Source organism: Meles meles, chromosome 2 (assembly GCF_922984935.1).
Source record: "Meles meles chromosome 2, mMelMel3.1 paternal haplotype, whole genome shotgun sequence".
NCBI classification, from domain to species: domain Eukaryota; kingdom Metazoa; phylum Chordata; class Mammalia; order Carnivora; family Mustelidae; genus Meles; species Meles meles.
The window spans coordinates 193189641-193202625 of record NC_060067.1 but is presented as its reverse complement, the minus strand read 5'-3'; positions in this window follow the sequence as shown (position 1 = coordinate 193202625).

The window sequence follows — 12985 nt, the reverse complement described above, 5'->3', positions numbered from 1 at the left end:
CACAGATATTTGGTACACCAGCCTGGATGTTGCTGGGAAGTTTTTTTTTGTTTGTTTGTTTGTTTTTAGGTGAGATTAACGTTTAGATGAGTAGACTGTGAGTAAAGCAGATGACCCCCCCCCACCCCGCCGCGCAACATAGTGTGGGTGGGCCTCATCCAATCAGTTGAAGGCCTAAAGAAAATGTGGGCTGAGGTCACGTCTGCCTCCAGACTATCTTCAAACTCAAGCTACAACATCACATCTCTCTCAGGCTGTGACCCACTAACCTAACATACTCTGCAGAATTTGGACTTGTCAGCCTCCACAATCACATAAGCCTTAAGAAGGGATAGTATGTGGCCAATGATTCTCTTGAAATATCTGTCTCCATGCATATGGACACAGACTATGTATACATATATATAAACATCTCTCTCTATATATGTCTGTTTCTCCAGCGAATTCTGTCTAATACACCTAATAGGTCAGACCTTCAAATATTTGAAGAAGGCCTTCATGTCGTGCCACATTACATTGGGTCCTGAGATGGTCTGATGGACTTCATTCTGGGTAAATAAGAGCATACGTACCTCTGGGTTCAAGAGGGGTAGAGACAAATGCCAAGAGATTAAAGAGAAAAGAAAGAACTGGAAGTACCGGAGGTGTGTTAGCACAGAGCTTTGCACCTATTAGATCCTCCTTTAAAATGAGAATTGTTCCAGTTACTAAAGGAGCAGCCGGCCAGGGAAGACAATCCTCCCCACCAGTGTCCTCTAACATTTGTAGAGCTTGTTGGACTATCACAATATTTGCTTTCACGCTCGGGAGATAATTGGCACTTAGCTGTTGCAGCAGCAGCGGCAGCAGGGGGAAAAAAAAAAAACCACGAGGAAGAGGGTAGGTCTGGTTCTCATCTGCTAGATCCGGCACATGCCCACGTGAATGAAAAATAACAAAATAACAGCTACGTGATGGCTCAGCGCCTGGACATCTGTTGTCACCCTGTCTGGTAGCTGCGCTTTCTTCCTTCAGCATGAATGAGGTGACTGAAGGGGGACTGGACGATCTCGGCAGTGCGGGAGCCAAGGCCAGTGCCCCCGTCCCCGAGGCAGCCCTGAAGTCCGCCCGCGCTGCTGCCTTGTGCGGCAGCTTTACCATGGAGCGCGTGTCCCCGGAGTGGGGACTGGGGCTATTTTTGCTGGTGCTTCTGCGGTGGGCTCCCCCTGCCCCTGCCATGCCCCTGGTACCAGCACGTGGAGACCATGGCAGAAAAAGAATCAAATAACCATCTTGCACAGTCCGCAGCCCACGCACAACTGTTTCGAGTTTTCTTCATTTTTATCCACCTGCAGACATGCTCTACTGTAATTATAATCAGTGGATGAATAGAGTTTTGCATTGTATGTTTTTTTCCCTTAACGTTCTACGGTCAACATGCTCTTACCGCCGCTCTTCGTCAGAACTGTTTTATGGCTGTGGTATTGTGGGGTTTCAGGGCTGACTTACCCCTGGGTACTGACCGTTCCTCGTTGGTACACATTTCTAGCACTTGTTGTAACAAAGAGCTACAATGAATGTCTTTTTTGTGTGTAGCTTTTCCCCCCCTCTTTTGAAAAACTTCCTTCAGCCATTCCAGAGAATGAGTCAAGGGATGGGAATATTTTAATATCTCCATGTGCAGTTGACCCTTGAACAACACAGATCTGAACTGCTCAGGTCAGTTACACGGAAATGTCTTCCGAATATACGGGACTGTCCTGGAAATGGATTTTCTCTTCTTTATGATTTTCTTATTACCATGTTCTTTGCTCTGACTTACTCTATTGTAAGAATACAGTAACATAATACACAAGTAAAATATGTCTTAATTTCTCAGTACGGCTTCTGGTCAACAGTAGGCTGTTAGTAGTTATTTATTTATTTATTTATTTGAGAGAGAGAGAGCATGAGAAGGGGGAGGGTCAGCGGGTGAAGCAGACTTCCTGCCAAGCAGGGAGCCTGATGCGGGACTTGATCCCGGGACTCCAGGATCATGACTCAAGCCAAAGGCAGTTGCTCAACCAACTGAACCACCCAGGCGCCCTATTAGTGGTTAATTTTGTGGGGGGAGTCAGAAGTGTGTGTATTTTCAACTTTCGCACCCCTAATCCCTATGTTGTTTATTGCGAATTGTGTCCTTAAAGGATTTACATTGGAATAAATTATAAAAACAATATGCAGGTGTCATTTCTGCCAGAATATTGCCAGATTGTGTATTAGTTAGGGTGAATATAGAGTAAAATTCCAGTGTGGTTATCTTTTCTTTTTTTACTAATAAAGGAAACCATTTTCCATATATAACTTATTGACTATATTTCTTCTTTTGTGTATATCTGTGCCTGCTGGGGTCTATTGTGGTGTTGATTTTTACAGATTAATTTAAATAAGCTTTTTACATATCAGTCACAATTGGTAGAAATAGTTCTCTAATGTATTATTTTTAATTTTATCTTCATTATTTCTTTTCATGTAAAACTTAATTTTTTTTCTTATTCTTAGTGGGCTTTCAAATCCTTTATTGTCTTGTTAAGAATAGCCCTTTAATCAATCCTGTGTTGTCTTGAACTTGGTTGGTTTTTTTTTTTAAATCTGTGACTTGAACTTGGCAGAATGTTGCCTAACTTTTGAGAACATTTTGATATTCAAGTTCAGTTCCAGTTCACAGTGGTTCTGACGATCCCACACTCAGCCAGCCAACAAACAAAAAACTTCAAAAACAAACTTTGGCTCATTTTATTATTTAGTATACTCAATTAAAAATTTAGTTTCTGAACTATTGAAGTACGGTTCATTCCCAGTTTTTGGTTACACAGGGTGCTTGAAGTCCTTGAATGGTTTTAGTATCTTTCATATGTGCTCCATATGTATTCTCTATGAGGGGAAAATATCAATGAAGACGGGGTTTCTGTGCTCCACGTACTTGGTGGTGAGTGCCAACTTGAGCGATTTCCAGCTGTATTGCCTGGGATGCCCTTCAACCTGGTTACTGTCTGGGTCAACACCTGTCACTGGCTCTGAAGCAACCATTGGTTTAGGGCTTCCATTCTGGCCAGTGGGTTTGTGTCTTGCTTCCCACCCACATGGCAGCTGTGAGGTTGGACAGGAACTCTGCCCCAACTTTGTGGGTCCACATTTGGCCCTCCTCTGTTCTTCTGGGCTAAGTCCAAGAATCTGCTCTTTCCAGAAAAGTCTATGGTTAATTTACAAGTGGACTCCAGAATGGAAGGTTGGAAGACACTGCCCTATGGTATATTCTGCTCACAGTGTTTTTGTTTCTAAGTGTGTCACTCATCTGTTGATAGTCTGGAGATCCTATCATGTCCTAGTCTACAGACTTTGTTAGAACCCTATGGTAGCAGGACAGACATATAGTCCAGACTGAGAGCAGGCTCCCCAAAGGGTTCTTATAGTCAAGTTAAAATGTTCAGAGGCTGTCCTAAGCAGGTCCCAGCCCAGGTTGGAGTTAGTACCTACCTTCTGGTGGATGAAGACAAAAATTCTGGGTTCTGTGGGGTAAAATTACTCATCAATGAGCAGATGCTAAGTCATGTCTTCCCTTTTCTCTCTCTCTCTCATCCATCCATCCTCCCTCTCTCCCTCTTCCTTCCTTCCTCTCTCCTTCCTTCCTTTCTTTCTCTCTCTCTCTCTCTCTCTCTCTCTCTTTCTTTCTCTTCTCTTCTCTACATCCACTGTGGGGCTTGAACTTGTGACTATGAGATCAAGAGTTGCATGCTCTACTGACTGAGCCAGCCAGGCACCCCCAAGTCATGCTTCTTGATTGAGTGGGAAATGGGGAAGGGGAACATTTAGATGAAGCAAAATTCAGGGTCCTGGAGGGAGTAGGTTTCTACAGTCACGGGTGAGGCTGTAAATCAAAGCCCAGATAAATGGTCTGGATTTAGAAAGACCCTGACTTCCAGCAGGGAATTGTTAATCAGTAAGAACCCAAGAACTTGACAAAAGTAGAGTCAGTTAATCTGGAAGGGGGTTAATCTGGTAGAAGGACAAATTGGTGTTCATAGAGGCTCACCCAGGAACTCTGGGTGGTGGGCCTACAATTGCTTGCTTGGGGTCTTGCCCTATTTCTCGGCCCAGGCTCTCTCTCTTGCTGATCTACCCCATGGGAGTTTTTTGGCAAGGACTCAGACTCAGATTTCTGGGGGAACATTTTAGTTCTGGACTTTCTTTCTTTTCAGACATATCATATGCCCTTTCTTTGCACCCCTGCACTACTATGTGCAGATTCCTAACATTGCTTTTACCACATTTTTATTGTCATCGTCATCATCGTCCCCATGTCTCAGTTTTCAAGATAATATTTAACTATGAAGTATTTCTTACAGAATAAAGCAGAGAAATAATATAGAAAATACCCATGTACCTTTCATCCAGATTTAGCGAGTGTTAATATTCTTCTTATTAGGTTTTATAAAGAAGTAAAACGTTAAAGATACAGCTAAAGTTTTACCTCTCCATCACATCCCTTACCCTTCTCTCTGGACAGAGGTCAGCACAGAATGATTCACCATTTTAAGATGTGAGTCTCTGGAAGGCGCATTCTTAGGGGTAGCACCATATCTTATTCATCTTGAATTTGTAGCTAATAGTAGTGCCTAATGTGAGCTAGAGATAAAAATTAATCAAACAATGAAATAATGAATGAATGGCAGGGAGTGTTTTTATTATTATTATTGTTACTATTTTTATTATTTTATCCTTTACTGGACCTAATAAGGGCTCTACATGTTTGATGAGTTGCAGAATAAAAAAAAATCTTGGTCTCTTACTGAGGATAATTTCTCCTGCTTTCTCATGTTCCTTTCTCCTTTGTGTTGACTAATAGCCTACATATACCTCTAGCCCTTACAAAGAGATAATGTTTGAGTCCTGTAATATGTGACACAGAAGCATGATCTACTCTGAGGAACTTACAATGTCTATAAAAACCGACTTGACTTCCTTGAATTAATTTCAGATGTAAAAGGGAAAGGAGAGAAAAGAAGAAGTTGTGTGAAGGCATGTGATGTATCAAGGAAGAAATCAACTAGATTAATGTCATGAGAAACTATTTACATTTAAGCTGAGTGGAAAATGCTCTAGACCACCATTTCACATAATCTCTTATCAGAAAATGGCAGCCCCAGTAACGCGACGCGCACAGATATGGAAGCATACACACACACACAAACGCACACTCTCTGTTCAGTTGTGTCTTTCCTTTTTGTGTGGGGATCCAGGAAATCTCTGGGGAGACTGCTATGGACTGGGGTGGAATGTATAGAGCATCCGGACTTTGAGTTCTTATTATAGGGAGCTGCTCATGATATGTTAACACAACCAATCATACAAGATGCACATTTTTCTACAGGATACTGGCAGTCTCTTCCATGCTTCCATGTCTTCATAACCACCTGTTTTTTTGATTGAAGGATATTGATGTTTCCATACAGATTGAGAGCAAAACTTGGTTTTATTCATTTTCCCCTCTGAATGAGTGATGTTTTTCAAAACGAACAAACTGAACAGCAAATTATTATCCCATTAAGTGCTTAAAATTATAGACTGCTGAGCCAAACCTGCTACCCACTCCTTTCTCTGGATACAGCCTAACAAACCAGCTACAGATTCCAGATGATCAATTTGTCTACCTGTAATGGTAATTTACAAAACCCAGGGTTTTGCTTCAAAGCCATTGAGAGGCAGTCTCAAATGATAAGCTATGCCTCAAGCACTCTTTGACAAAAAGCCTTTTCCTGGGGCTCTTGCATTTTTCATGATTTTGATGTTCAGCCCTAGCAGTTCTTCATATTAGAAAGGAGCCTCCCCCACTGTTGGTTCCTTCACCACGTTGACCATTGGTACCACGTCTCTCCATATGAAATGTCACTGGTGTCTAGTACCTTTTGCGCAATCCAAATGGCCACGCGGGATGCACAATTGTATCCATTAATCACTTATTAATTAATTCACTCAACATTTACCGAGCACCCACTATGTTCTAGGCGCTGTGCCAAGTACTAAGAACTAGAAGTTGAATAGGAAAAAGTCACTCCCTCATGGAGCTCACAGTTTAGCAGGAAAGAGAGACACATGAAAAAAAAGAAGGCAATGCAAAGATTTCTAATAGAAACAGGGACAAGGTACTACTATTAGGTCTATATTGATCGAGTAGCTTCTGAAGAACATAAGGAGCCCTTCTAACAACCATGTTTCCTCCATTCTTACAGTCCATGGCATTGCATAATTACTGTGCTCAAAGGTAAGTGAATCACGAATGGGTGATGGAAAGAGTCTTCAGGAATTCCAGTTCCCCAATATTCGCTCCATGCTCCTCTATATAGTATACTCCAAATGAATTGGATTTACTCATTATCCCCAAATACACATTGCCCTGCCTTCCTTCTGCTCATGTTCTCTCCTCTCCTCCCTTGGAATGCCTCCTCCCAGTTGCTCTGTTTAGAAATCTGAGGTACTTCAAGGCCAGGCCCACTTTACTCTGAGCCCCTGGAGCATGTGGAGCTATGAAGCATAGAGCAGGGGACTGTGCTCCAGTGTTTACGTCCATCAGAGCCTCCACAGTGGAATGTGAGCTCCCTAGGGCCCCTTCATCCCAGGGGAGCATAACGCACCCGATGCAATTTTCAGTAACCGCTTGTTTACAGAAGAAGAACACTTTGATACCAAGGAGAGAAAATTCAATTCAGAGTTTCCTGGCTGAGCTGTTAGCAGGAAATCTCCGAGATTCACAGTTTGCATTTCATCACCCTCAAAGTGAGGAATATTTACAAGCCTAATTATAAAATCTCAATGTCTGGAGACATGACCTGAAGGGATATCAAAAAGCTTGCTTTCCGTGTTCTGATTTTTTTAGGACATAAGTGTTCCAATTAATTTTATGCCATACCAGAAAAAATAAAAGCCTCTAATGAGACAAGGGAGAGCGTCTCCAAACAGGGGTTTTGACTCACAGATCTAAAGTTGCATGCATAGACTTGGAATTCACTTGTCACTAGACTGACCTGTGCAGCAGTGGGTGAGGGTCATTCTCTCAGCTAAGAGGGGTTCTACTCCTGAGACTTAGTCGATAGAGGCAGGAGCCTTCATCCTGTAGGCCCTGTTGTGATCTTGATTGTGTTTTGTCGGAGCCATCCAGTCCCTGATATCTAGTAACCTCACAGGGATTTGGTTACCTTCCTCTGAGTTGGCATTTTCATAGTTAGCATAGTAATGATGTTTGATAAATTGTAGTGAGGCTCCACATGGTTTTTAGCTTCAGAGTATTACAGTTTCATAGGGGGAAAAGACAACAAACAAACAAAAAAACGGAAGTACATATTTCAAAGGCATGAAAACAAACAAAAACCAGTTATTGAAAATTCCATCCAGCTTTGATGCCCTGCACTTCGGTGTTGGCTGAACCGGGCGGTCACTCAATCAGTGGGGTCTGGGTACCTAGAGCATCAGCCGGAGACCATTTCCATTTGGTCCTGTGATGCTTTCAGACTCCACACATAGTCCTGGTTTTCAGAAAATGAAAGGGATCACAGCACAGTGATGGGTTCAAATTGGTATTGTGTTGCAGAAATCCCTTGGCTGATTTTATTGGCATGGATTGGGCATATCCAAGAGTAGGTATAGGTGAGCTAGATACCTGGATGTCAGCAGGCATGATGGGTGGCGATGCTGACCGTTTTAGGTTTGGGTTATCCTAACCTGGTGGTGGTGGTCCTGATCCAAGGGGGTTGTCCTGATCCAAGGGGGTGGTGGTCCTGATCCAAGGGGGAGACATCTGCAAGGATAGATCAAAGTCCGAGGGTGTAAATGCTCAAAGTGTGGGGTCCAGGATCTTAGGTTAGGAGGTTAAGAGGTAGAATTTGGGTGGTTAGCTAGAAAGAGCCTTCCCTGGCTTCACAGAGTGGTGAGCATTAGCAGGGTTATGGAACAAAGAAGGAATATCTTTATCAAGAGGGTGGACCCACGTGAGGCAAAGGAAAATGGCCAGTGGTTCCCATCCTGCTGAATGAGAAGACTGGTCCCAGGGCTGCTCTGTCCTGGGGAAATCTGAAGCATCCGCCGTGTGGCCTCAGGGACGACCTAGTAGTCAGTGGATCAGGGTGACATTGCCATGCTAGTAATTGGGCATTTACTTCTCATTTCAAAATCACTGTCAGGGATTATTTATTTGTCTTCCTTGGCAGTCAGCAAGAGTTGGCAACTCCCTTGGCATGGCATAGTCATGAGGGAGTCTTGAAAAATCTGTTGCATTTTAAAAATTGCATTTGAAATTCTGAGATATTTTAATCAGTTTAGGATCAATCTACCTCAGAAAAAGAGGATGCAAATTTGAAAACCATGCCACAAAAGCTTTTTAATGGGTAATTACTCTATAAGCAAGGAAATGTTGGGGCAGTGACCGTTAGAATGAATCATGACTTGAGATGAAATACAAAACAAATCCATACTGGTTTTATTGGATTGGAAGTAAGAGACAGAGACAGGATGAAAATTTACCCAAATCTGATTAGGGAGATAAACCCTCAGACAGAGAAACCATGGATGGTGTGAGCTGATTAGCTTGGGCCCCATTGGGAGGGAAATCTCAGACAATGCACCACTGAGTTTCAGAGCTGGAGAGAGTTCAGACACTTAATCCAGCTCTGCTCATTTGTACAACGGAGAAAAATGAGGCTCAGAGGAAAAAACAAACTGACTGATGAAGCTCCTTCCAGCTAATAAGGGACAGAGTTTGAACTTGAACCCACATCTTTTGACTATTAAAGGGTTTTGAGGCAATTTGATGAATCAGAGTGCTTAGCCCATGGATAGACCTGACTGTAGAAGTCCTCAATAAATACGTCAGGCTGTGCATCAGTTTTCCTTGTCATCTAAGTCCCTTTGTTACCTTGTCAAACATTTGGGTTGCCAGTAGGAGAGCGGCCAATACCATGTACCATCCTGTGCCCTTTACTCTTTTCGGGTGCAGCAGGACCCTACACTGGGTCCGCGTTCCCTTGGTTCTCAGAGAAAGCTCTCCATCTCCCAGCTGACTCATTTGACTTGATTCATGTGCCCCTGCCTTGCTGGGCACCCAGTGGGCTTGAAGCTGCTGTCAGCTCAGAGAGCAGACGTGGAGAACTGAGCAACTGACGTCCCTCCCTACTCTCACCTGGGCTTACGTTGCTTCTCCACGAGTGATCAGAGCTACCACTTTCCCACAACCTTCAGCCAGGGAGCCTTCAGGCATGTTTGTCTTTTATTTTGTATGTGGAATCACTGCTAAATTCAGATTCTTCTTAAACTAGGCATCGGCATCCCAAATATCGTTCCTTCTATTTCTTTGGCCGCTGCCTTAGATCAGAAACGAAGTATTTCCTAAGCAACCTCTATCACTACAGATAAAATTACCTTCTCTGCCATGGATGGGGCCGTAGCATCTTTTTCATTAGGCTTGAATGTGTGTTTGCACTCCCTTTTGGGTCAAGTGTAAGATTTTATCACACCCTTCTTCTTTTCTTGTCACCTTTTATATTGAATTTCAGTCTTAGAAATATGAGTCTCTGGAAACACTTGGGATTCACAGGGAGTAAAATGTGGGCATGTTAATATCAAAGCAGGCTCAACCCACAGTGGCTGGTGAATTTCTTTTCTAGTCCAGAAGACTGAAATATAATTCTGTATTTTTTTTTGACATTTCTTAAAAGGGACCTTTAGAGAGTGAAAAGTAGTTAGCTTTCTATTTATGGTACCTTATCATCTTTGTTTTGATAAAAAAATGCCTTATTTTAAAAAGATTTGAAGTAGCACTTTACTCTCCATGCAGTCTGTTTTTTTTGGTGGCTGAAGATGCTTTTAGATTTCTGGAAGCTTTTTAAGTCTCCAGACATGTACGTTGGAATGAGAAATGGCTAAGCCTTTCCCAAGATGACACTTCTTTAGTTATAATGGTCAAAATGGGAATTCTGAGGTTTTGCTTCTGGTTGAAGATGAAGGAGTGGGTATGGAGCTGTTGGTAGCTTGCCACGTGGTGGGCGGGCAGCAGCTGGAGGTGAGGACACACAGCACACGATATACTCGGGGAGGTCTGGGATGCCACACAGCTCTGGCCCCAATTTTTTTTTAATATTTTATTTATTTGACAGAGAGAAATCACAAGTAGGCAGAGAGGCAGACAGAGAAGGAGAGGAGGAAGCAGGCTCCCTGCTAAGCAGAGAGCCTGATGCGGGGCTCGATCCCACGACCCTGGGATCATGACCTGAGCAGAAGGCAGAAGCTTTAACCCACTGAGACACCCAGGCGCCCCCCTGGCCCCAATTTTTAAAAAAGATTTAATTAATTTATTTGAGACAGACTGAGATAGAGAGAGAGAGGGAGAGGAACAGGGGGAGGGATGGAGGGAGAGGGACAAGCAGACTCCCCACTGAGTAGGAAGCCTGACTCTGGGCTCCATCCTAGGACCCTGAGATCATGACCTGAGCCAAAGACAGATGCTTAACTGACTGAGCCACCCAGGCACCCCAGCCTGGGACCAAATCTTGCTTTCCCCATTCGTGTCTCCAAAATGCTACCTCATTAATTAATTCTGACAATGTTTATTAAGGATCACTGGATTCTGTATTATTAGGTGCTAGGGATTGAAAATTGAATAATAATCCTACCTTACCCTGTGAACACAAATCAGTTTCAGATGGATTGCAGATTTAGTCATGAGAGATAATGCAACTTTCCTGGTATAGGTAACTATTTTGTGACCTTAGAGTAGGGAAAGAGTTTGTTTTCTTCCAAGATTTTATCTAAATTCAAGTTGGTTAACATGTAGTATAGTATTAGTTTCAGGAGTAGGGGTTAGTGATTCATCACTTACATACAACATCCATCCCAACAGGTGCCCTCCTTAATGCCTGTCACCCATTTAGCCCATCCCCCACCCACCTCCCCTCCAGTAGCCTTCAGTTTGTTCTCTATTAGTTATGAGTCTTTTATGGTTTGCCTCCCTCTCTGTTTTTTTTTTTTTTTTTAAGATTTTATTTATTTATTTGACAGACAGAGATCACAAGTAGGCAGAGAGGCAGGCAGAGAGGGTGAAGCAGGCTCCCCGCTGAGCAGAGAGCCCAATGTGGGGCTCGATCCCAGAACATTGGGATCATGACCTGAGCCGAAGGCAGCGGCTTAATCCACTGAGCCACCCAGGTGCCCCTCCTTCTCTGTTTTTATCTTATTTTATTTTTCCTTCCCTTCCCCTATGTTCATCTGTTTTGTTTCTTAAATTCCACATATGAGTGAAATCATACAGTATCTGTCTTTCCCTGACTGACTTATTTTGCTTAGTGTAATACACTCTAGCTCTACCCTGTCATTGCAAATGGCAAGATTTCCTTCTTTTTGATGGGTGACTAATATTCCACCGTGTGTGTGTGTGTGTGTGTGTGTGTGTGTGTGTGTGTGTGTGAATATACCACATTTTTTTAAAAGATTTTATTTTTTTATTTGAGAGAGAGAGAGAGTGAGAGAGCACATGAGTCAGGGGAGGAGCAGAGGGAGAGGAAGAAGCAGACTCCTCACTGAGCAGGGAGCCCAACTTGGGGCTTGATCCCAGGACCCTGAGATCATGACCTGAGCAGACGCTTAAGTGGCTGAGCTACCCAGGTGCCCCCGAATCTTTATCCATTCATCAATCACTGGACATTTAGGCTCTTCCTATAATTTGGCTGTTGTTGATAATGCTGCTATAAACATCTGGGTGCATGTGTCCCTTTGAATCAGTATTTTATATCGTTTGGATAAATACCTACTAGTATAATTGCTGGGTCATAGGGTAGTTCTATGTTTAACTTTATGAGGAACCTCCATACTGTTTTCCAGAGTGGCTGCACCAGTTTACATTCCCACCAACAGTGTAGGAGGGTTCCCCTTTCTCCACATCCTTGCCAACATCTGTTGTTTCCTGAGTCGTTCATTTTAGTCATTCTGACAGGTGTGAGTTGGTATCTCTTTGTCGTTTTGATTTGTATTTTCCTGATGATGAGTGATGTTGAGCATTTTTTCATGTGTCTGTTGGCCATTTGTATGTTTTCTTGGGAGAAATATCTGTTCGTGTCTCCTGCCCGTTTCTTAACTAGATTATTTATCTTTTGGGTGTTGAGTTTGATAAGATCTTTATAGATTTTGGATACCGGCCCTTTATTTGATAGGTCATTTGCAAATATCTTCTCCCATGCTGTAGTTTGCCTTTTAGTTTTGTCGATTGTTTCGTTTGTTGTCCAGAAGTTTTTATCTTGATGAAGTCCCAATAGTTCATTTTTGCTTTTTCTCTGCTGCCTGTGGTGACATGTCTAGGAAGAAGTTGCTATGGCCAAGGTCAAAGAAATTGCTGCCTGTGTTCTCCTCTAGGATTTTGACGGTTTCCTCTCTCACAGTGAGGTCTTTCATCCATTTTGAATTTATTTTTGTGTGTGGTGTGAGAAAGTGGTCTAGTTTCATTCTTCTGCACGTTGCTGTCCAATTTCCCAACACGATTTGTTGAAGAGACTGTCTAGAGTAGGCAAAGATATTTAAAAAACTATTTATTTCGGAAAGAGAGTTTGACAGCATGAGCAGGAGAGGCAGAGGGGGTGGGAAAGAGAATCTCAAGCCGACTCCACACTGAGTGGGGAGCCTGATGTGGGGCTTGATCCCAGGACCTTGAGATCATAACCTGAGCTGAAACCGAGAGTTGGAGGCTTAACCAACTGTGCCATGCAGGTTGCCATGCAAAGATTTTGAAAACAGGACACAAAGAGGAAAAAGAATAGATAAAGTGATAAAAAAGGATTCTATTAAGAAATTCTGTTCACCAAAAGACACCATGTAGAGAGTGAAAGGTAGGTGAAAAAGGTACTGGCCATACATATATCCCCCTAAGGACTCATATTCAGAATTTATAAAGAGGTCTTATAAACCAATAAGAAAAAAAAAGACAGAAATGCAA